Here is a 26,040-nt window from a genome sequence, read left to right on the forward strand (position 1 = left end):
ACGCGTAAGACCCACGTTCGCGCCCTGATCGACGTCGGCATTACTCCCATGCTCATGGTTCTGTGGCCTTGGTTGGAAGACGGCCGCCGTGTCAGAAATGTGGCGTCAATCGCTGCGCTTGTGTACAGTGCTTCGTCGGCTCTTTTGTTCTGTCCGTACACCGACCATGATACTGCTTTACGCTTGATGCTGTTGGGGGTCATGCGCCTAGCGTCTCTATTTGTCAACCTTCTCGAATTCTACCTTCTCTGGCCGCGTTTCCCATAGAGTCACGGTGCACCGGTTCTTGCGCCAGCCTGGCTTTTTTCATGATAGGCGTTGCAACCGCACTTGTTACCTTCAATCGTGTGCTCAGGATCCGCGAAGACAGTGTGCTAGTAGTGGAAACAATACTGATGGTGGCTACTGCTGTGGCCATACTATACGTGCCCTTAAAGAACGATTTCCAGCTACGAACAATTGACTTCGTAAACCCAGTGTCACTACCCCCCAAACTGAGTCGTCCTGTTGATAGCGAGCTAATTCCATATCCGCCTGCAGTACCAGTTATTACCGAAGTTGAGACCAAAGCATTGCCTCCTGATGTTCACCCTTCCTCGAAGAAGAAGGCACAAGGGAAGCAAATACCTGAACAGTACGTTGTGCGTACGTCGAAGCTGCCGATTAACTGGTAAATTAGTTTTGTGTATAATAAATACATCGATAAAGAGTGCCTATGTATAAGTAAAATAGCGTCAACGTAAGTAGTTCTATAATTTTGCATTAATCTTCAAACAACCACTTTTAATAAATAGGGTTGTGGGTTCAAGCAAGCTGGTACTCGCCCATCACTTCGGGCTAGTTGGTTATGCGCCCTTTACGTACCTGCATTCCTCGCTTACAAAGCTTCTGCTCTTTAATAACCGAGCTTGTTAAGCTAGACGTGATCAGTGTAACAATAATTGACGCGATTTAACGTCCCAAAATCACGATATGGTTATGAGAGATGCCGTGGTAGAGCAGCCTCCTCTTGGGCATCCTTATTCTTCTTCATCATCATCATCATAATCATCTTCATCATCAGCCTGACTACGTCCACTGCAGGTCAAAGGCCTCTCCCATGTTCCGCCAGTCCACTCGGTCCTGTGCTTGCTGCTGCCAATTTATACCCGCAAGCTTCTTGATTTCATCTGTCCACCTTAGCTTCTGTCTTCCCCTAACCCGCTTGCCTTCTCTAGAAATCCAGTTAGTTAACCTTAATGACCAGCGGTTATCCTGTCTACGTGCTACATGCCCGGCCCATGTCCATATACTATTCTTGATTTCAACTATGATATCCTTAACCACAGTTTGTTTCCTAAACCACTCTGCTCTCTTCCTGTCTCTTACGGGCTTCCTTACGTGTACCTAAATACCTCAACGTGCGCCTTAACGTACGCGAGCCTCGAACATTTTCGCCTCCACTGAGAACGCAGCCACCACCAGGATTATATCTAGCCGTAATTGCTGTGTGCGTCCTATCAAAAAACTATTCTGATCATAAGTGGGAGTGTATCAGAGAAATTCGGTTAATCCCACTATGCCCCACAAGTACACTGAAAATGAAGAAGGCAACAGTCAGCCCAACTATTGATAACTGGATATAGGTCACAGCAACTGAGCCCATTCTGCTACTCAACAGTGATCCACTAAACATAAATGCAACAGCTAACCCTACTAGAAAAGTGCCATGTGGCGAGCCGAAGACACCCAGTAAGTGCAATGTGACAACGAGAAGTTATCAAGAAAACGGGCGCCGCCAGGCGCCGCCAGCGAAGTAGACCGGCCGTCGCGTCGTCTTTCGCGCAAACGGTTTGCCACAGCTGCATACGAAGCTTTCGCTCTGTTTAAGGTATATAAAAAAACATGCATACGAGAATCGTGAAGCACTTGCCCTTTTGGGCACCAAGCCCACTTCAAAGCATGGCCTCTGAGATGGCAGGCGCGCGGCGTGTTTCTCTTCTGTCGGGTTCCTCGATGCGCGCACCACACTCCGCCGCTCAGGAGGGTGGAGACAACGACGTCGTCTGCTATGGAGTCTACCATTACGATGCCCTCTCCGCAAGCCGCCCATAGCTACGATGGCAAGCCAATGAGTGTTGCGCGGCTGCATACAGATATTGTTGCGTCAAAACGTGGGGTACTCAATCAACATGAGAGAAATACAAAGTTTTTCAATAGTGAGTGTGAAGGTCCTAAATATGCAGTCTCTAGTCTTCATTTTTAAAGTGACATTAGCAGCTAGATGTCAAACAGCCGCACCTAAGTCACATGACCTTTCAATGTATAATGGTGTTGTATGCATTCCACAAAAGTGTAGAAACAGTTTGCCACTTGCCAGCTGGCTGAAAAAGTAAAAAAAAATACGTGCTGTCGAGAGATAACAGACAAATTACAGCATATACACGGAGTGAATGATGTTGTGTGAGGTGAAGCATTTATCCGTGCTTCAGTCCGTGCGTTCGTTTATGCGTTCGTCCATGCGTTCGTCCAAGTGTTCGTCCATTCACACGTCCATTCGTCCAGAATATCCATAGAGCACATCAAAGCACGGGCAGACGAACGCTTTGTTCCACACAGTATCAACCATGATGAGTGAGGCACAGCGTACGTGCGTCCGTCTGTTCTTGCTTCCGTCCGTCTGTGCACCTGTCTGTCTGTCCGTCCGTCTTTCTGTCACTCACACTTGCGCCACATGCTGAGAGACTCATACAACTTGGTGGTTACAACTACAACCTTCGCCCATATGTGATTGCATACCATATATTCCTGTATTGTTTTTGAATAATTCAATAGCTACCTCATTTACAGACCACAGCCTGCAACGCACAGTATATTCTACGTTGGTTTCATCTTTTATATTTTACTGCAAACAGCAGATTGGCAAAAAAATTTTGAAAACGTATTATACTATTGTGATCTACATGTGGCTTTTATTGCAATAAATCATGACTCGCACGCAGACATTTACTGTAAAATCAGGTTTAGCGTGTTTTGTGTAGGAATATATTGTAAATTAGCAGTTTTTAAAGCGTTCATTGATATTGGTAACATGAAGCAACCACACGGCTTTACAACAATGCGCAAGCAGACTGCATTTATTGTACAGATATTTCAGATGCCACAGCTTTATATGAATGATAACTTTAATTTACTTCATAAACAAGCGTCATAACTCACTGCGAGTTGACCGCAGCGCATGTCTTGCTTCCACTTCCGCCAATTCTCGTTGTTTAGAGCTGGCCCAGGTGAATTCGCAGCTTTACTCCTGCACAACTTGATATCGATATTTTTTTCAAGAGAACTATTTCATTGCTTGCATGGTTGCACGCTTCACTTCGCCACTTTGATTGAATATTCTGTTATAGTTATGACAGGGGTGATCAGGGTGAACAGGATATCTGCTCAGGATGTGATTTCTTTCAAGTCCTCTTTGCAAGATATGAGCGAGCTCATAACCTCACCTCTCGGATAACACAAGTTCTCGCCATCCTGAACATACTCCTTCAGCGCAGTTAAATTTCCGTGTTCATGGCTCACCGAGCCCATAATTGCAGCCCCGCATTGCCCACAATTAGTTTTCTTCGAGATTCCTTACACAAGAAATCCACCTAGATGCTTCTTTCCATGAAGTCAACGCTTCTATGAAAAGGTTTTTCCCATCATCAGTTTCCTCTTCAGCATCTTCACGACACTCTATGTGGTCTTCAGAGATCATGTCAACCAGGTACTGTGAGTCATCATTTTTATAACTAGAGTTCGCTGGCAGGTGCAAAAATGGCTGACGCACACAAGCTTCAAAGTACATTTCATGTCGTCGTAGGCGTTAGAAACGGGCACAAGGACAGATGCACAGACGGACGCAAAGATGGACCAACGTGTGGATTAACGCAGGGATGGACGAATGGATGGACGCACAGACGCACGGGTGGATGCATGGACAGACAGAAGCACGGACAGATTAACGGATGCACGAAATAATGCAGGGACGGATGCATGAAGTAATGCAGGGACGGGCCCACGAACTAAAGCAGGGACGGACTGATGGACGCTTCGCCATACTCATCATCATTAACTCCGTGGATATGCTTTGACGCCGTTTTAATTGTCATGTGATTCCAAGCAACTGGCTACTATGACTATGACGACACGTGACCCACGGCGTAAAGGGCTTTTCCCCCGAAAAGAAATAAGTGAAGGCGCTGGCAGCAACAAGCGCAGAATGTAGACGCACATCTTTGCGCAATCGCAGCTTGTGTAGAAGAAGCGATTGAGAACAATGCATATTGTGCGATCCGAATTGACCGAGTTAAATACGCATGTGCACAGCATGCAAGTGAACGTGTATTGCATCTGTTGCACTGGTGATCGCAATTGAGCCCAATCGGAATGAAATTTCTCAACAGGGATTGGTGCCGTTCGGCAGCTGGTGTAAGAGAGTCAATCACATCAAGATTTATCGCGATTGAAAGTGCCCGCGTGACAGCGCTTTAAGTTATACCTCTCCAAACGCTGATATTGTATAAATCACGCTGCCAGAACACGAACGGTCCACGGGCTGCCTTTTTTCGCGCTGGATCTTTACCAGCTACAAGAGTCATCTTTTCGGGTCTTTAGGTAATCTGAACATCCTATAGCTATTTCACAAATGGTTTGTGCGCTGGGCTACGCAATACCCAGGCATTTTGCCCGAGAAAACGCCGTGCACGTGTCTCACTCAACCAGATGCAATGAGACGGGGGGGGGGGTGAGCCGAATGGCAGCCGCCGATTGGAAGGCGGTTCTCGCCCCTTCAAAGAGGGGTTATACCCTCCAAGGGGGCGCGCGCATCGACTAACCCTACTCTCCAGCAATCCCAAACGCAGGGAGAGAGCGTGCCTCCAGAGGTGGGCGTGGTCCGGTCTTTTCTTCCTACCGTGGCACTCCCACATAAGATTCAAAAGGCTGCTGCGCTGCTGGCGTAGCTTGCATGTGACGGGAGAAAAATTAATTTAGCGCTTTTATATAGCCTCACGCTCATTTGGAAATCCCTGGTGAAGGTGTATGAGAGGTAAACTGAATGCTGGACGTATATATTGCCAAATGGCCTTTTTTTGCTCTACATTTTCGCCGCACCTATGAGTACGATGTCTCTGCAATAGATCCGCATGTGCCGGAAGCTCAGTACATTTCGAAATTTTTGGGCTGTATAGTGTGGGGGACACTGGCAAAGCAGAAAAAATGACATCTTCATTTGAAAGCGAAGTCAGAAGAGAGCCGTATTCTACACTCGTGGGTTACACTTCATCGAATAAATGGGTATCCTTTTTCCTTACATTCATGAGATAGCGCTACTTTTCATTGTAAAGCTATTTCAAGAGTTCTCGTAGACGCTTATGTAATCACACTGGCGCTGTGGTTACTGCGCGAATAATCGACCATTCGAGCTGCGAGTTGTATGGTATTCAGTGGAGATCTTGGGAAGGTGAGAACGAACATCAACATGTTTTGCAAGAAGAAAGCAGCACGTGTCCAGAGTTCAGTGTATCTGATATGAAACGGTGACAGTTACACAGCAGCGACAATTTGCATCTTTTCTTTCTCCAGTAGTCTACTTTAACTAATACGTAGTTTTTTCAAAAAGATGCTGTTTAGTCGCACGCGCGACCTTTTGGTTTAGATGCAGTCAAGAGTACAGTAAATGAACACGACACTGATATTGCTATCACGCTAACAAATCCTAATCACAATATAGATGACGAAAAAGAAGACGATGATGATGATGTGTGGGGTTTAACGTCTCCGAACCACCATAAGATTATGAGAGACGCCATAGTAGAAGTCTCCAGAAATTTACCCCACCTGGGGTTTTTTAACGTGCACCCAAATCTGAGTACACGGGCGTACAGCGTTTTCGCCTGCATCAAAAATGCAGCCGGTACAACTGGGATTCCATCACGCGACCTGCGGGTCAGCAGCCGAGTATACCTCAGCCACTAGACCACCGCGGCGGGGTACTTAACAAGTTATCACGTTCCTGGAGCGTCTTGCGGGCGTAGGGTGGGTGCCATTTTAAGTAAGTTCTAGGCAATATACTTAGGGTCTGCGCACTTTGACTCATGGCGCAAACTGCAGGTGGCTGACATGACCTTCCCTTCTTACCGAAATAAATGCTATTGAGAAAATTGAGGCTAACTCGGCATTTTGGCGCCGCCTGGTGCGATTCCAGCAAGTTTTACGGTTCTGGCGCAGATGTTGCACTCCTGATTTTTCTAGTTTCGCACTCACCAATGACCACTAGGTTTTGTTTATACATTATTGCGGGATGTTAGTCGTCAGGACGGACATTTGTTACTAAGCGCTAATGTGGATGCATCCACGTCGAGTGGTGGTGTTGTAACTACATGTCAAACAGCAACAGGCATTACGCAAGGTATCTTACATCATTGTAAAGTGAAGATCAAACCACTGCTGTAGAGACACGTTTTACTTTTGTGTTTTACTAAATCCTATGACGGAGCTAGGAATCAAACATGTTTCAACGTGATAGCACCAAAGAGCTCGTTTCGGCATCGGCATCGGTGGTTGTGACCGAAAAGTCGTCTTATGCGTGACCGAAAATTGAGAATGATGCAAATATGTAGGTGATAAAAAATCCTGGAGCAGAGTGGAGACCGAACCAGGGATCTTTGGGTCTAAGTGGGGATAGAACCTGGGTCATTTGCGTGGCAAGTGGATGGTCTACCAAACCGCCACGCCTGCTCTTGTAAAATAGTGAAAAAAACTTCATCTGCTTGAAAACGCACTGAAAGTAGCTTTCATGCTTCACAAACACACGCGTCTTGCATACATGCTTCACAATTCAACACAAAATATTGCAGCAATATTGCATCGTACATGCGTCCATTGCCAACGGGCGTCAAAATAAAGGTATGGATTTATCTCTGCCTGCCATTTTGTCTTTGGAGCTTTCATTTCTGACTTCTGTAATGCGACAGTATGCGCGGCCGTCCGGGACTATATTGATGAAACTAATAGGTTGACTAATTAACCAGTTTCATTATCTTAGTATGTCCACATCATTACATACGTGTAAAATCAGAATTATTGCTCTATTCTAAGAATAAATTCGTTTATGTAAATATTTGTATGCATTACATTAAGCACCACACTTTCCTAGGCTATCGGTAATCTTTCTGTTATAGCTCCATCGTTCCAAAATCTGAACAGTAAATTTCAAAACCACTCGATTCTTGGCCAATCCCCCGCAGTGGGTATGCGCCACTAACGATAGGAGAACAACAACAACAACAAAATAAAGGATTCTAATAATGGCTCCGTGGTCGAAGGCCGGTACCTCACTATAAGAGGCATCCATGCTGCTGCGCCTGTTTCCTTAAAGCCACGTGGTGGGTGCATAGAAGTTCGAAAAGGTTTCATGCACTATGTGGCTGAAGTACGCTCTAGGAACAGGTTGTCGCTATCGTGTTGAACACCTAAAGGCGAAGCATTAGGGTTCCTTACAGGCGTAACCGGCAGTATCAGACAAGCAGACAGACAGACAGACAGACAGACAGACAGACAGACAGACAGACAGACAGACAGACAGACAGACAGACAGACGGACGGACGGACGGACGGACGGGCAGACAGACAGACAGACAGACAGACAGACAGACAGACAGACAGACAGACAGACAGACAGACAGCTGAACACACAGACGGACGGACAGACAGATGAACACACACACACGCACAGGGACAGACAGACGGACGGACGCTTCGCCCACTTCATCATTCACTCCGTCGATATGCTGTGAATTTTAGTGCTCTCGCGCTAAAAGGGCACTTGTCAGCGCTTGGCGTTCTGAATTCAGTATCACCAAAGAACAACACGCATATCATGGTTAATCTCTAGCTACTTTCTTAATCGAGCCTGCTGACACAGAAACGCAAATGTAGTTTTACATCTGTTTAATGCGCATTATTAGGGTTGGTCTAAGACTTATCTTGTTATTATGGCATTAGTGATCACGATAGTCGACGTCCGCACCACAACACGGCCAATGGTCTCCTTCACATTTGGTAGAGCAAGATATTGGCGGGCATGTCATTAGCATGTCGTGAGTGCAGCCTACGTTGCCACAAAACTCTGGCCAGGAAACTCTGTCGGGTTCCTTGGAAAGCGGACAGTGCACCTCGTTTTGACAAATTGCTGTTTCACTGCGGCAGTCTTGCTCAGAAACACTGCCACTTTGGTACTGCATGTCACTTCCCAAAGGCAATGTGGCGAATCGTAGCAGTTCATTGGCTAAAGACGGGTCTTGTTCTCCGCCAGGATTTGCCATAAGAGACCCTCGACTGGTAAGCTGCCTTGCGAGGCTTTGTAGGTTAACGTTAATGGGAGTCGCATTCGCGTGAACACAACAGACAACAGCATCGTTTTCACACTCATTGGCTCTAATTTGAGGATGGTGAACCGTAACCCAAGGAACAGCCATAGGCCACGGAAGAAAACCAACCGTTTGGTTCGCCCTTTCGATAATATGAAGAGGCGAGTCGCTGGCCATCGTGTAAGTTCTATTGCCTTTCGGTGAAGATGAGGTTGAGGTGCTGTCAATGGCATCGTCTTCTGTTTCGTATATTTGTTCCACTTGATGGGGACAGCGCTGCTTTGATAACCACTTGCCTCCTGGTCGACATGATTGCTTTTTCACTTTATTCGCTGTATCAGAAGCTGTCTGCGTCGTAGCAGATGAACTCGAAATATCCGACGAATCAGCCAAGGACTCCTCGCACATTGTTTCACATCGCTTTGAATCGCGGGGTTTGGCTTTCGCGCCTAGCCGAGCTGCGTTGATATCAGGTGGCTTCATAAAATACTGGGACACCACAAGTGTTAAAGGCAGAATTGCCGTGGAAAGGATGACGCCAATTGTAAGTGACAGTGTTAGGCCAAGGTGATTTTTCAGAAAATTGTCGCAAAATGTGCTCATAGATCTTATCACGACGTCGTAAACCCCTTTGCAGTTGCCCGCTGTTGGGCTTCGTTGCACTCCCTGGGCCGTAGAGTCCAGAATCCATCGCTTTGTTAACGACCGTTGGGTAGTTACCGCAAGATAACGTTTTGTCATCTGGTTAACTGCACGCAGCTCCACAATTGATGCTCCTTCGCCAGCACAGTCAATAAGAACGACTCGCGGCGTCAGAATAGCAAAAAGCAGCCCACGGTCAGAGTGCGGCCAGATCATCTGTGTTATTCTGTCTAGGTAAATAAATCTCATTTTCCGGTAAGGTAGGCATACGTAGCAGTCAGCTAGGACTCCAGTCGTAACCGCGGTTGTCAGGATAGCCGTTACTAGGGCGTGGAAGAGCGTGACAAGCACAACGTTTGTCAGGAAGATCACTCCCATGTACCTGTATGCTTCGGGAGGCCTCCCGGGAAGATTCACACAGCTCCTAATGCCCAAAGCGATGCCACATCCCAGTATAGCTATAATGACGCCAAGCAGGACCATCACCATTGGCAACCCGACCTGGTCGACGATAACTGAGCTGCGCCACAAGCTCGTGCGCTGCTCAAAACCGTAGAACCTAGACTCCAATTGATCAAGACTTTCGAGAGTGTGTTTCAGTTGGATGTGCAGGTTTTCTTCAATGATAGCCTCCACTTTCGGCAGCTGCGCTCCTGGCATGAGCATCTGGGCAGAGACATTCCCACAGTGGCGCTGCTTGAACGCGAATGAGAGGTTGGCCAGTGCGACTAGGCAATTAATGGACGTGATGCGACCTAGGGCATCTTCGGAGATAACGCCATAAAGGAAAGAACGAACGTGGCGTGCTAGCTCATAGTCCACATCGTTAAGTTCGACGAGCAGTTCACCCACGGTGCGGTTGACGTAGCGGCGCAGATACGCCATGGTCTTCGTTAACGTCAATGGCACCCGTGGTGTGGCGTGAACCACGGCTGCGTGGAAGGCCAGCATGGTGGTCAGGTCTGCAAAGGCGAACATAGTGAGCATACCGAGCAGCACGCAGCATATAAGGCAGTGTTGCGGGGTCGTTGCTCTTCGGGCGAACGGTACACTACCGCTGGTGATGCAGGCGACAATGGTGACCGGAGCGGCGATGGCGAGCAGCGACACACCAACAAGTAGGAGGGAAACGAGCAAAGTGCGCAGCCTAGGGTGTCTCTTGTAGACGAGGTCGAGGGTTTCTGCGGTTCGTGTGCATGACGCAAGTTTGTAGAGAAAGGCATCAGCGTGGTTGCTTCCACCGGAGCTTCTTGCAGGAATCCGGCCCAGGAGCTCTGTGGCGAAGACTGCGGCTTCGGCCCAGGCCGACAGCAGGCCGCCGCTTTCGGCGACAACTGCTTGCGCGGACCGAGGTTCTTGAGTTGCACTCGGTAGGATGTCCACTGTCGTACAGAGATGCCAGAAAGGAAGAGTCACCAACATAGTGCTGTAGATTATACCATGTCGTTCCATACCACCGTAGTGGTTTGCATATCACGGTAATGAAACCATCAGTGTCGCAGAGGCTCGAGCTACATCCGCGTTTGGCCGCGCTCTTACTTGCTTGCTTGACGCTACGCTTGGCACTTACCCACTGCAGAGGATTGGCCATTAAACCAGTGGTTAAAATACTGTGGAAAAGAGAATTAAAAATTTCGATGAAACAAATGCATATACTCCATAATCTAGGAAATATAAAATCGGACAGTCATATTGTTAAGTCTGAATAAATAAATATATAACTATTTTTCCTCTAAATAAATAAAAATACGAAAGAACTGCAATTTCATTTGCAATAATCTAACAAGTAAACCTTCCTATGTCTGAGAAATTTTCAAGCTGTTACACAGAAGCTCTTGTTGCTCTGTCCTAAAGAAGAAGCCGTAGGAAAAAGGATAGTGTCGGAAATAATAATGGCAATCTTTGTGAATTTATTTTCTAAATGTTTTTTTCATATGACTTGTGAAACGTCAGCAAGTAAGTAAAAATGATGTTTTTGCGGCTCTTGACAGTAAAAGCAAAGGCGAGATGTTATCTGTGCACATGAAGTTAGCTATCTTCACATGCTAGAATACATAAATGAGACTTTGGATGGACATCCACTTCCTATTGACCGGAAAACCTCCTTAGTCACTTTCATTCCTAAACCAGGCAAGACCAGGTGAATACCGACGACCTGAGGCCTATCTCACTAACTTCATGTGTGGGTAAAAGTATAGAGAAAATGAGTCGGGATCACCTCTCTTCATACATGAAAGCTGACGGGCTCTTAGCAGACACTATGTTTGGGTTTCGCCCACATATGTCTGCTCAGGATGTCCTGCTGCAGTTGCAGCGTGACATAATGGAACCCACTGGCGTGCGACACAACGACAAGGCCATTCTTGCTCTCAATCTTAAAGGCGCCTTTGATAACATTCGTCACGGTAGCATTCTGGCAAATCTGAGCTCTTCAGATTGCGGTGACAAGACATTTGCCTACGTAAGAGACTTCCTCTCGAAGCGTCAAGCCTTCATTAAAATTGAGGATGGTGAATGCGGCCCATAAACTGTTAGCAGAAGGGGTACTAAGGAGCGGTGTTGTCACCACTCTTCTTCAACATTGCCATGACGCAGCTTCCATATCAATTGGCCTGGGTAGAAGGAATTCATCACGCACTCTACGCGGGTGATATAACAATTGAGACTACTGAAGGTAACCGAGGAGAAATGAAGGACCGCTTTCAGAGGCCGTCTCTGTAGTCGATAGCTATGCTTTCGGTTGTGGTTTCCAATGCGTTCCAGTGAAATCAGAGCTTCTGCTCGTCAGAGCTAACTCCAAAGACGACGCAAATTTACATATCTTTTTGATGGGAGCTCCTGTCAGAGAAGTCGAGGAGATCAGGATCTTGTGCCTGTTTATTCATAACAGACTCAGACCGGACTCTACCATTACCAAACTGAAACGCATAGGCAAACACGTCGCACGTATGATCCACCGCACTTCCAAGAAACGCGGCGGGTTGAGGGGCAGAAATGCGCTTCGACTCGTCCATGCCTTTCTACTCAGCTGAATCCTCTACTCCGTACCCTATCTTCACACTACGAATCAACTCGACCAGCGCATCTACGACATCATTAGGAAGGCTACAAGGCGAGCTTTATACTTTTTGGTAACCACCTCTAATGCCAAGTTGTCGGCTCTGGGGGTGCTAAACCTAAACTCTTATCAGGAACTAAAAGGAGGCGCACCTCGTGAACCAATATACGCGACTTTCGCGGACGGTATCTGGGCGCCGCTTGTTAGGCCGCCTGCACATAAAACATGACTGCATTCCAGAGGAGAAATGCAGACTTCCTGAGCTGTGTCGCCACAAGCTCTGGGTTCTTCCCCTTTTTTGAAACATGCACTCGCAGACACACGAAGGCAGACGAAGGACGCGCACTGTGGCCCTCGAGCACCAATACGGATCTAAGCCAGGTGTATACCACGTTAACTTGGCAGGGCCATCGCCCACTGGATTCTACATGGCCACCGTAGTTCACCAAAAGACACGCGTTAACGGGCTCTCCTATCGGGTTTCCAACTCCACGCGCGCTGAGAAGGCAGCAATAGCACTAGCCGCCTCGCACATGTACTCTAGAATAATCATTGCAGGTTCATGCCTACAGCGTGTAAAAATAATCTGGTTGGCGAGGTATCACATTTAGCATACGATATTTTGAAACGAGCCGTCAGGAATTGAAACCCCTTACCAAAACACATTGTTTGGACTCCGAGCCACCAGGGCCTTGGAGTAACAAGGCTGCGGATGCTGCCGCCCGCGCGCTACACCACCGGGCACCTCTCCCAGGCTTTTCCGGCTCAGAGAATAGCCAACCGCTTCTACGATTCAGAGAAATTCTGGTTTACTATTGCGAACAACATCGCCTTTTCTCGATGCCTGCTAAAGGCCTGAGTAAGGCCGATGAACGAACCCTAAGGTGCCTGCAGACCAACACCTTGTTATGTCCTGTAGTAGTAAAACATTTTGACCCGAAAGTCGATAGGCGGTGCCCTCATTGTGGGGAAGTCTCTGATAACTTTCACATGGTGTGGGCATGTCAAATGAATTGTTCCCTTTCCCCTTCCCCTTTCCCCACTAGAGAGGTTTGGTAGGCGGGCCTACTTATTGCTCAGGGCTAGAGGCTCAAAGAGCTCTAGTCCAACGAGCGTGGGTAGCGGCATAACAAGTGCAGCTTCCTCAAAGGGCAGACGGCACATTCAACATCTGCTGCACACCGATATGAACACTCTACGGAATAGGTGACCAGTAATATGGGCAATCACAGGGAGCTGTCAAATACGACGGCTTCCGGTTCGACGCAACACGTGGGTTAGCAGCGGCCCGCGCACATTTTCGTGCCGCTCCATTAAAAAAAGCACCTCTGCGTGCAATTTCAGTGGTTTAGAAGTTGTTTTTTTGTTTTGGCAAACAGTAAATGTGACGATGACAAGCTACGAAAGCCACGAACGGTAAGAAAGCTTTTTTATCGCAATAAAATGATTTGCAATGATTTTGTGCTGCGCAGGGGTACTATCAGTTTAGCTTGCAGATCAATCAATACAGAAGACAGTCTTCATTGTATGATGCGTTACTGCAGAATAAAATCACCATTTTAAAGATATGAGGGGATGGGGATAACTGTAGCAGTGTGCTAAAAATTCATTTCGGGATCGCTGCTTCGGCCGACATCGTCAATCGATTGGCATGAAGCACAGCACTTGTTGACCGCGTCGAGATATCTTTTTTTCTAACCTTTAGGGCGCTATAAGATGCATTTCTTGGTCGAAGCGAGAGGCTCATTTGAACGCTCATCTTGGTTAAGCTTCACGGCACGGTGGCACATAAACACTAGTCAGACATAGACGGTGCCGAGTAATCGAAATGAGGTGCTTGTTTAACGCACTTCTTCCTTTGTGCGCCGTCCTGGAGCACAGTTAGACCAAGATAAACGCAAATGGACTCGTTTAGCGCTTCTTGTAACCTTACTCTTGAGTGAAGCTGTTGTGTTTTTTGTGATATATATGGGTTCAATTGCCCGTGCTTATCTCGTATGGCAGGTAGATTTCGCCGGTGTGTTCCTAATACTGTTACAAAGTTTCGGCTGACGGTAACAGGGAATTGTGGGACATACCAAAAAAGGGCGCCTCAGACTGAAAGTTACGAAGTTGACGTTGTTGGTGAGCTGTGTTGTGGCTGCGGACTGTCTACTGTTACTTCCACGTAACAATATCTTTGCTGGGCACACCTGTAAGATATTTCCCGATATATTATTCGCAGCAAATTCATGCATTAGCTTTTTATTAGTGCGGAATACACACGTACCTGTGATAAAATGGTCCTCGCAAACTCTGGCTTCAAAGTTCGGTACTTGAAGGCTACCCATCGCTGTGGCTCTCTTCACAGCCGTAGCCCACCTAATTTTTACTCTTCAATCTATGAAAATCGATACATTCGTTTGCCTTTCACGCTCTAATTGGAGGAGCTAACGGCTGAATAACCAAACATATTTTATCAGGAGGAAGATGAACGGGCGACCACGAGCGCAAATCTCGAATAATCTGAGGCTTCTGGCGGAACGGTTCACCGTCGTTTACTTTTCTAGAAGCGGAAGCCGACAGCAGACGGCGTATTCCACAATCCCTCGTTCTTTTACTGGTCACCTATTTCGACGAAGTCTGACCATGAAACACAGAAAGCTTTCACAATGTAAGGTAAACAAAGGGGCCTGCTTCGAGTGATGCAGGAGAGGTCGCCTGACCCACGGAAAGGTTTGACATGAAGCCGCTTTTCACCCTTCATTTCCTTTACCACTTTCTCACCTAATAGCTAAAAGCGGCTCAGAATCATCCTTTCCTTTATTAAAGGTGACACGCATTCAATCATCTTTCAAGCTTTCCGGTAAATATCCCATTTCGTGCCGCACGTTTTACCACCTGTAAGCACTCAGCTATTCTCGACAGCAAAGTTTTGATTGATTCGTTGATTTACCTATCAATAAATTTTTTGATTAGGTCTTAATTACACCCATGAAAGCGAAAGCGACATGGAGGTCGTTGCGCAGGTACGGCGGCAATAACGAGCATTGCTTTACTGAGCAAGAAGAGCAGTTTCGATGAAGGCAGGTTAGGTATCTTCCATATTCATCACTGTAGTGGTGTAGTTTTGGCCTGACGGTTCTATCATTCGTACGGTAACATCAGACATGCTTGTTGAAGAGTAAATGTAGGCGTCCTCCGTGCTGGCGCTGGAGGACGCGTGTTGGGAGGAGTGTTGTACAGGAGTCTCGGAGAGGTGCCTTGCGCTGACCCCTTCACTTGTGGGAGACTCGGTAGAGGACCGTCCGTGAAAGGGCCACATGCCCGACTTGAAAGATATGAAGAGCACCAAGACACCGACGCTCACGAGTACGGTGAATGCAATACATGTCTCTAGGCACGTGATGGTCTCGCGATCGGAATGCAACGCTGAGTCTCTGCTGGTGTCCTTGCTGCTCTTCGACCGGGACGTTGCCGTGTCGCTCCCAGTTTTGGTAGCCATACAAGCACACCGAACGTTCCACGCAGCGCCTGTCCCGCCACTCTGCTGGCCCGATGATGGTACTGCACGTGGTCCCACCTGCTTAGCCTGCACATGTTTCGAGCATTGATTAAGCACAGAGGGAAATAAAAGTGAGTGCCCGAATAATTTAAGATAGCGCATTACTTTGGAAGTTTTCGTACAAAAATATGTCAGCTCAATAGCATGAGGGACATACCTTTACTGAAGCCGACTGGTCGAAGAGAAAAAGCACCGAGGAGAAAGGTTTTGTTAAATGGGCCCCACTTGAGCGGCAAGGACGAAGCAATGCACGCAATAGCAACAAATCGTAATATTATACCAATAAGGGCTAGCAGGTTTGTTGCTATTGCGTGCATGGTTTCGTCCTTGCTGCTCAAGTGGGGCCAATTTAACAAAACCTTTCTCCTCGGTGCTTTTTCTCTTCGACCAGTTGGCTTCAATAATGGCATGTCCCTCATGCTAATGAGCTGACAATTTTGTACAAAAACACGTCTAGAAATGCAGCCGCTGCAGTGAGCTACGCCACTTTTGCGCTGTCTAAGGCTTCAGTGCCTGCTTTGCGTTGATATCACAACGCGCATACGGGTATAGCCATCTGCTGATCCACTTTGCAGACGCAGCCTTGACTGCAGGCGGCCACGGCCCTGTAGGTAAAAGTGCGGATTTATCGCCAGGGTTGCGCAGCATATGGCCACGTTCCTTTCGAAGTTTTGTTATCACCCCGTTACAGTGTACGTGATTCTACACCGTCAGTGTTCGAGAAGTTTCAGGACAACAGGAAATAATTTTGTTAGAAGTGCGCCCATTTCGTGAACATCACAGTATATTCTGGAACCTACGTAACCGCTATCGACAACGCTAGAACATTCAATTGCAAATTAATAAATGCCGCACGGTTCGCCGCTTGTCAGTTCATCGACGGCCGATGCTTTCTTCACCACTATTAGCACTAGTGTCTTGCTGCAATCTGATTTTCATTTTGCATGGCCACATGTTTGGCCCAAATAGACAGTTTTAGCTTCCACCTGAAGTCTGCTCCCTTCGTTGACGTGACGACCCCATGGCATGTGATGGAGGTACGTGCTGGGTACACAGCTTGACAAGGTTGTCAGGTACATGAACAAAACCTGTTATGGACACCATGCTGACTGGGTTGAAGTGACAGACTTGCCTCGTTTACTTGGACAATGTAGTCTTGTTTTCTTCAAGCTTCGACAAGCATTTCAGGTGCCTTGAAGCTGTACTTTAGGTAATCATGACCTCCCGGCTCACCATAAAGCCAGAAAATTGCCGGCTTGCCTATGAGGGACTTTTGTTCTCGGGACACGTTATAAGCAAGTGCGGAGTACGCGCCAACCCACAGAAAACATCATTCATCACTGAATTCCCGCCACCCGCCCACATGAAGGCCGCGCGTTGATTTCTCAGCATGTGCGCCTATTACAGGCATTTCGTCAAATATTTCGCCCGCGTCGCCGAGCCACTCACTAAACTTACAAAGACCGACGTCGAGTCCAAGTGAAAAAACGCCGCAGGTGGAAACATTTCAAGAACTAAAAGGACGCCCACAGACACCACCAATACTTGCGCATCCAAGGAAATCCACACTGACGGAAATGCACACCGACGCAAGCAGTGTAGGGCTTGGAGCCGTCCTAGTGCACAAGATTGATAGGCTTGAAAGGGTCATCGCCTATGCGAGCCGGTCGCTATCTACGCGGAATTCAACTATTCCACAACAGAAAAAGAGTGTCTTGCCATCATCCCGGCTACTTCCAAGTTTTGCCCCTATTTCTATGGCAGGCCTTTCAAAGTTGTGAGCGACCACCACGCCCTCTGTTGGCTAGCTAACTTGAAACACTCTTCAGGTCACCTCACAAGGTGGAGTCTGTGACTTCACGAATTCGACATCATCGTCGTTTACAAGTCAGGCGGAGGCACACTGACGCCGACTGCCTGCCCCGCGCCCCCGTTGACCCACCGCAGCAGGACAACTAGAATGACGATGGCTTCTACACACTTCGGTTGTTGAGTGGGACGGGGGTGCTTCACTTGTGCTCCACCAGCAAAGACAATTTTACCCGGACGAAATCATCGCTGCACCACTAAGTTGGCGCGAACGAAGAGACATCAAAGAGCGGCGTCCGTAGATATAATCCTCGAGACTGTGACCGCTATTTTCTGCCATTTATCAGCCTTTGAAATCTTGAAGCGGGGGCAGCCGAGCTAAGCCTAGCGCACTATGGATAACACCATAGGGAATACACAGGGATGCTAAGCCTAGGCGAGGTTAGGCATGGTAAAGGAAACGAACCGATATGGAAAGGGTAGGTCTTTCGGCTGGACTAAGTGACTGCCAAGTCATTTCGCCCACCACGAGTTACACTTCTGAAATGGATTCCAACGAACATGCAGAAAATGCAGGCCACAAAACTACCGACCGACCAAGGACGCATAACGAGCCAAATTAAAACTAGGAGCTTGTCCTGAGCAAGCGAAATAACGAGAAGCTGAAGCGAGGAAACGCAACCACAGCGATGGAGACTGCGGAAGTTTCCGAAAAACAGCGAAACAATCAACACGATGTCAGTTCTAATGTAGGAAGGAATGCACTAGAAAGCAAAGAGGAAACGAAGTGGCCTTACCGTCGAAAATTGCCTCCGCTTTTGAAGAACGACATCAAAGTGATAATCAGGCCAAAGCAAGGAATGATCGTGCAGAATTTCACCAACCATCAAGTGGCGCGAGCCATCGCCGCTGCGTGTGGAAACAGCGAAGCATGCAAGAATGAAGACCATCTTGTAAGGCTTCAAAACAGCTCGAATATCATTATTGCTACACACCCAAGGAGGAAGCTGCTAATCTCATACGAAGAATCACTAAGCTGACCCTTGACAGCAAGTCGTACGAGGTGAACGAGCGTCCCCAGACGGCGTCGTTCTCGGAGTCGTTCACGGCATCGACGCGGGCACACCACCAGAGGAGCTCATGGCGCATCTCCGAGTCCGCACGCAAGGAGTCATGGTCTTACAAGCCAGAATGCTAGAAAAATTCAAGACTGTGGTGATAACTTTCAATGGGCAGGAGGTACCGAGGTTCATGAACTACAACATAGACGAGGAACCCTGTCACCTCTACGGACCAACAAGGTAGGTCTGCTATCTTTGTCTCGAACTGGGTTACCGTTTGGACGTTTTCCCGACACCAGAACTGCGTGTGTGCCGACTAAGTTGACTGTGCAACCCTGAAATCGGGCATACTTGTGTGCCCAAGTGCATGCTACGTGGTGAAGCGCATCTCACTGGTGCTCGTGAGCATGCAAGATGCCCACCCAATCACAACCAAGTAAAAGACGGCGGGAGGAATACCCGGCAGACCCTCAAGGACGGCAACGATGGGAAAGACAAGTGACGATGGTTCAGCTCTGAGGAGGACACTTCCGCGAGCCGCAGCCGGTCTCGTTCGACGTCGACAACGAGGAAGTGGCAGGACGAAAGGAACCCAAACCCAAATGAAGATAAGAAAAAGAACATGAAAAGCAAAAAGGTAGGCTGGGCAGAAATAGCTGCCAATATCAACGCTTCGGCGAACACACACACAACACAAGCCATATACAAATGTAACGAATGCGCAAGCATCAGGCGGGAGCTCGAAGTTACACGCGCCAAAAGTTCGAACTCACGCGCAAGGTAGATAATTTAATGAAAGTTATCAAAGACAGAAATATCGACGCAGGCGGCAAGGGGGAAATGCGCACCACAGAAAGAAAGGGGAACTCTGGAAAGGACATGCACATGTCACCGGCAACTGCTCCGAGGGTCAACCAGACCGCTTTCATGAAAAGCGCACAAACAGCACGACCACCGTAGGAACTACAGCTACAGTAACTGCAGGTGCAGATGCAGCGGCACCAAGAACAAACGCAGTCGCAGGTGACACAGCAGCTTCGGCAATTTCAAAGTCAACTTTTCGAGGTGAAGACTGCTCTAAAAAAATCCACACCGACGAAAACGAGAAAAAAGCGTACAATAGGCTTCCGTTCCCATCCGGAAGCGACAGCGAGTCCATGCATGCATAATGGCCAGAAACACTTCGGGAAACACAGAAAGACTAGAAATTTGGCAGTGGGACTGCCACGGACTGCGCAAGAAGCAAAGCACCCTTCGGCAACATATGCAGACTACCCTTGTTAGGCTCAATATCGTAGCACTGCATGAGACTGGTTACTCTGACAGCCTAACAGGGTACGACGCATTCTTGAGCCATACAGACGGAGAAGTGACAACCCTGATATCCAAAGCGATAACGCAAATCCAACACTTGCCACTAGACACTGGCATCGATCACTTGTTAACCGAGTTAATACCACACAAGAGAGGTGAGGGGAGCATATTCCTTCTGAACGTGTAGAGCCCACTCAGACAAAAGAACCCTGATTTCGAGCCACTAATAAAAGCAGCCAGCACGTTTTCCAAGAAAAACGGCTTGGTGGCATAAGGAGACTTCACGCGCAACACAAGAGCTGGGGATATGTAAAAGAAATAAGCAAAGGAGAAAATTTGGCTCAAGAGTCAGCACACAAAGGCCTTCAAATGGTCACGGACTGCACGAAGCCAGCCAGCATGGGGAACAGTGTCAGAAAAGATACATGCCCAGACCTCATATTTGTAAAAATCACCATCAAGCATATTGGGAAAATAATAAAGAGAATCTTGGCAGTAACCATTTTATTCTTTGTATGTCAGTTACTACCGCAAAAGTGCAAAGAAAACTCGGCCAGGCGAAAATAACAAACTGGAATGCTGCAGACAAGGCTGCGAAATGGAATCGATTGAAACGATTGCGGAATAGAGTAAAATGATTCATGAGGCGTACGAAAGGGCAACAAAGGCAGTGTAAAAGACCGACACCACTCCTGAAATTGACAATTACCTTCTACGCCTGTGGGACGCTCGTAAAAGCATGACTAAGAGATGAAGGCGACAGAAAGGCAACAGAGAATTTATACGAAAAATTGCTGCGTTAACGGCAGAGCAGAGCAATACGCACACGAGCTCTCGAAGTAAAACTGAAACAAATTCTGTGACTCGCTCAAGGGTATACTAAGGACTGCGAAAACTTGGGTGCTGGTAAGAAACATGATCGATCCAGCCAAGTCCAAAACAGAAAATAACAAGACGCTACACAAAATCCCCCACAACTTCCAAGGTAATGATGTGGAGCTACTAGGTAAGATCAGAGAACGATACATTGGGTCTGTCAACATCGATGCCTGCACGGACCCCTATCGACGTACCGAAAACGAAAGACTCGATCGTCCCATTACGCAAGAAGAGGTGTACGCGACAGTCAGAATGGACGTCAATAACACAGCACCCGGAGCAGACAAGATCGGCAATGCAATAATAAAAAACCTTGGGCTGGCACATCTCAAATCTATCACGGAATTCTTGAACGAACATTGGGAAGCGGAGACCGTTCCAATGGAGTGGTGACACGCGCAGATCATCACCATCCCAAAGCCAGGCAAAAAGCCGAGCTTAGAAAATGTACGACCCATTTCATTGACTTCGCGCTTAGGAAAACTATAGGAACGAATAATCACGATCAGGCTGCAAAACTACCTAAAAGATAACGACCTCATGCCTCACACGATGTTTGGGTTCTGTACAAATGTATCAACGCAAGATGTCTTGCTTCTCATCAAAAAGGAAGCTCTCAGGAATGTCCATAAGTATGGAGAACATGTATTACTGGCTCTTGACCTCAACAACCTTTGACAACGTCAGCCATAACGCCACACTATCGCCAATAACCAACTTGAATTGCGGGAAAAAATCCATGGCTGCGTGAAGGCCTTCCTAACTGATAGGACTGCGACCATAGAGATGGCTGACCTGCGGTTAGACATGGTCAAGCTGCCCAACAAGGGCACGCCGCAAAGGTCCGTGATCTCACTTCTTCTGTTCAACATTGCAACGGTCGAGCTGGCAGACAAACTGAATGCTATAGACCGCATCCGGCATGAAATTCGTGCCGATGACATCACCAAATGGACGGCGGAGGGCTCTGCGACTTAAATTAGAGAGACTACAGGTGGCTGCTAATTGTGTGGAAGAGTACGCGAAAACAAGAGGACTGTCATGTTCACCTGAAAAGTATAAAGTACTTAGGGTGCGCAGGCCGAGACAGAACGACAAGCTCGACCTAACAGTCCCACTGGCCAGGTCTACATACCAGAAGTACAGACATTAAGGCTTCTGGGAATGTGGATTCAATATAAGCAGAGGGTGGACCACACAATCAGACTACTGTCTGGGTCGGCGGCCCAGATAACGAGGATGATCACGCGCATGAACAACAGAAGAAACGGCCTTAAGGAAGATGACACCCTCAAGCTTTTAAGAGCACTGGGGGTGAGGAGAACCACCTTCAGCCTCCCCCATCAGGATTTAAACGAAAGAGAAAAGAAGCAAGTCGAAGCAGTCCTAAGGAAGGCTAACAAGATAGCCTTAGGTGGGCCAACAAGCACGGCAACCACAAAAATAACAGACCTCGGCATAACAAATACCTACGACAAACACAGGGAAGCGCAGCTTGCCTCTCAGAAAACTAGACTACCGCCCACTATGGCAGGATGAGCCCTCCTCCAGAGCTTAGGCTACCAAGATAGTACACAAAAACTGGACCGCATGGTAGATATACCCGATGACATCAGATCTACATTCAAACTCACTCCTATCCCTAAGCGCACGCACCCTACGGATTTCCAGGGCAGGCGCAGGGCCAGGGCGCAGAACATTACCAAGACCTATCAGAACAGACAAAAAACGTCGTCTTAGTTGATGCTGCTACATACATGAACGGGAAAGACGCTGTGGTGACGATGATCGACACTCAATTAAAAGGGAAGGTCAGCGCATCGCTGAAGAATTGCACCGTATTAGATGCCGAGGAGGCCGCCGTCACTCTTGCGGTCGCCGAAGGCAACAGATCAAGGCAATCGCTTCTAGCGATTGGATGTATGTACAGCGTTGGATGTATGAAGCGTTGGATGTATGTACAAACTATGTCCGTTATTACCACTTTGGCTAAAGAAAGCGTTATATTATACACTGATATATTCCAGGCTAAGTTATTGTGTCTTATGTTGGGGAACAACGACGGCTCAAAACTATAATACATTACTTACACTACAAAAGAAGGTACTAAGACTATTCGAGGGATATTATGGTATGCCACAAGGTCTTAGCGCACGTCCGTTATTCCCTAAATATCTCATATTACAAGCAAACCAAATATATTATTATAAGTTATTATTGTATATCCAAAATAATAAACTATACCCCATGTACGATTCTTCTCGATGTGCTGAGTACTATCTCCGTACACATAGTATAAGAACACCGAAAACTAGAACAACCTATGGTCAACAACATATTGATTATCAAATACCGAGTCTCCTCAACAAACTGGGTGACGTACTTGACCTAAATAAGAAAACTTCCAAAAATAAGTTCAAGGAATTTCTTCTTTATAATTGTATTGAATACACTTAATACAGAAATTTGGATTATTTATTACTTTCTGTGTCCCAATTGCTTAGAGTACACTATTTGTGTTCTTTTGTTGTTGTTTTTTTAGGAATGTATGTGTCTGCTGATGCTTTCCTTACCTCACCTATTGTATATATTGCGATGTTTTTTAGGTATTTCATTACTATTTACTGTCCTGTTCTTTCTTTATATTTGTAATGGTTACATGTGTGATCATAATTTGCAAATTGTATCTGTATATAATGATGTTCTCTAATTCGGCTAAGTTGTGTATGACATGTTATTTTTAGTTTTTATTTTATTTTGCCAGACTGTATTTCGGAGCAAAAGCCTCCGTCAGGCTATGTAGCCTTTTGCTTTTGCTTCGTTTTTTCTGTTGCACGTACAGAAAATAAATAAATCTCAAATCTCAAATCTCAATAATCACGGAATCTTTGGACGCCTCCCGGGGATGCACAAATGGTAGGGAAGGCCGGAAAGCCACCAGAACCATAAAAACCGGCGGTATGAGCAACGAAAAACACCACGTAATACGGGCCCGAGGGCATGAGGGTATTACCGAAAATGTTCAGGCTGATCTCGTATCTCGAAGATACACTAGCCGAGAGAGGTCGATGGCCGGGAGCGTCGAGGCAGTAGCCTGCACTTAATTCTGCAGCATTTCAAAGAAACAAAAAGGTGATATCCTCTGCCCCACTGAAAACCGGACAGGGAGCAGTCGGTATTCTGGCGGCAGCTACAAACAAAATCATACGCATGCTTACACATATACAGTAAGCTATCCTCAACACAATACACAGACACGTGTCCCTGGTGTGGGGAGATACCCAGAGTATACCACACAGCATGGGGATGCCAAAATATAACGGCAGTGCCCGTCATACACAACATCACGCTGGAGCATTGGGACGCTGCGCTGTCCAGCTGGGAAGCGGACAACCAGAACTGGCTGTTTGAACGCGTCAGACGGGAAGCAGAGGCCACAGAAGTCCTGGACTGAGGACCCACCCACAAGCGTTCTGCAAAAGAGCGCTTGGCAGAACAGCTCCAGAGCTAAATAAAGTTTATTCTCTCTCTCTCTCCCTCTCTCTTGAGAATCTTAAACGTCGATGACTTCGCCTAACGACAGCAAGCCGACTCTGAAAAGAAGGGCCTTGTGGAATACCTCGAGGGCAAGGCTGCCATTGTTCCAAAGGTATTCAAGCGAGGACTGTCCTTGTTTTTGTTGCGTAACGGCATACCCGTCAAGAAAAACTGCTCACCACATCAACTACGTCGGCGTGGTACCTTCGGCGTTACGACCAGAAGTTCTGGATGCTCTGCATGGCGACCCGACAGCTAGACACGTTAGATTTTCTCACACGTTGGCGAGGATACAGAAGACAGTATTACTGGACCCGTCTCCCTGCCGACGTCATTCAATTCAATTCAATTCAATTTTATTTTCCAGTTTATACATGCTGGATGGTTGCGTTGGGTTAAAAGCTACATAAGTAGCTTGACGAGACCCAACGACCAGACTATACAGGGCAGCAACCACAAGCAGTCCGGTGCAGTGACGAGAAAACCAACAAGTAAAACAGAATACCATAACGTATGTACATATACAGCGATATACATGGATTTCAGCACGAAGATTGCAGGAAGAAAAGTGAAAATAAATACATGTGCATAAAAAGTGCTAGAAAAAATAAAATAAAAAAGTGCTACATGCAATAAAATACGGCTATAGCATAAGTAATAAACATAAATAATATTAACACAGAATAACACCGTACCAATGTAGCAATACTAGCTATTCGGGACAAAATAAAGAGAAACACTGTCCATATGACACAGCAAGAAGTTCATGTAAGCAGAAAACTACGTTAAAAACAGCATAAGTTACGCACAATTCAATTACACAGAATGTCACAGTATGTGACATTAAAGTGAACGAAATATAAGCGGAAGTCTTTTTTACTGACCGTGTCAATAGCTTTATATTTATTTAAAGTAGATGGTAGGTTATATGTCAACGATTGATGTTTGTAGTGCGTCCTGAAATATGGAACTGACTATGTCTCAGGGTTCCTTGTGTTCACATTAATTCTACATTCTAACGATGCCAACTGTTTTATATAGTTCTTGAGGGATTCAGAAGCATATCGCGTAGTATGTGATAAACGAAAAGTATAAAGGTTGTCAATTCTAATAATGTTGTACTTAGGAAACGCTTCTCTGGTGCTAGATTAGTAGTCTGTGTTGCCAATATAGCGAATAATCTTCTTCTGTAGCATCAGAATTTTACGTATGTTAGTTATAGTGGTTGTACTTTACACTAAGGCGCAATAATTTAAGTGGGCATGATACAAAGCATTACAAATCTGTACTTTGGCCTTTGTAGGTAGCAAACTACGACAACGTGATAAGACACCTGTCACAGAGGAGTGCTTTTCACATAGGTAATTAACATGCATGTCCCAAGTATGTTATGAAGAAAAGTGCACGCCAAGGATTTTGTAACTGTCAACCATTTCGATTTTTCGACCTTCAAAAGCAATAGTATTATTTAACGGAAGCAATTTGTTCTTGGAGCGAAAAATAATTACTTTAGTTTTCTTCGCGTTGATCCTAAGTTGATTTAATTGAGACCAGGTAGATAACTTTCTTAGCAGTTCATTGCAATCCGTTGTCAAGTTGCGCACGTCGTTCCCAGACAATATGACAGTGCTGTCATCAGCGCATATAAGAAATTCAGCATTCGTATTAAAGTTCACAATGTCATTAATGTAGATATTAACTAAAAGCGGCCCTAAAACGCTTAATTGAGGCACGCCAAATTTGTTTATTAGACAAGACGACCTGTGACCATTCACGTAAACACACTGGTATCTGTCACTTAAGTAA

At 46.6% G+C, this 26,040-nt stretch overlaps 1 pseudogene; it reads left to right on the forward strand.

Moving 5' to 3' along the window:
* The first annotated feature begins 11,618 nt into the window (after nucleotides 1-11,618).
* On the forward strand, nucleotides 11,619-13,220 carry LOC142803076 (uncharacterized; annotated as a pseudogene).
* Nucleotides 13,221-26,040: the final 12,820 nt, after the last annotated feature.

The sequence above is a fragment of the Rhipicephalus microplus genome, chromosome 3 (genome assembly GCF_043290135.1).
Source record: "Rhipicephalus microplus isolate Deutch F79 chromosome 3, USDA_Rmic, whole genome shotgun sequence".
Taxonomy (NCBI): Eukaryota; Metazoa; Arthropoda; class Arachnida; order Ixodida; family Ixodidae; genus Rhipicephalus; species Rhipicephalus microplus.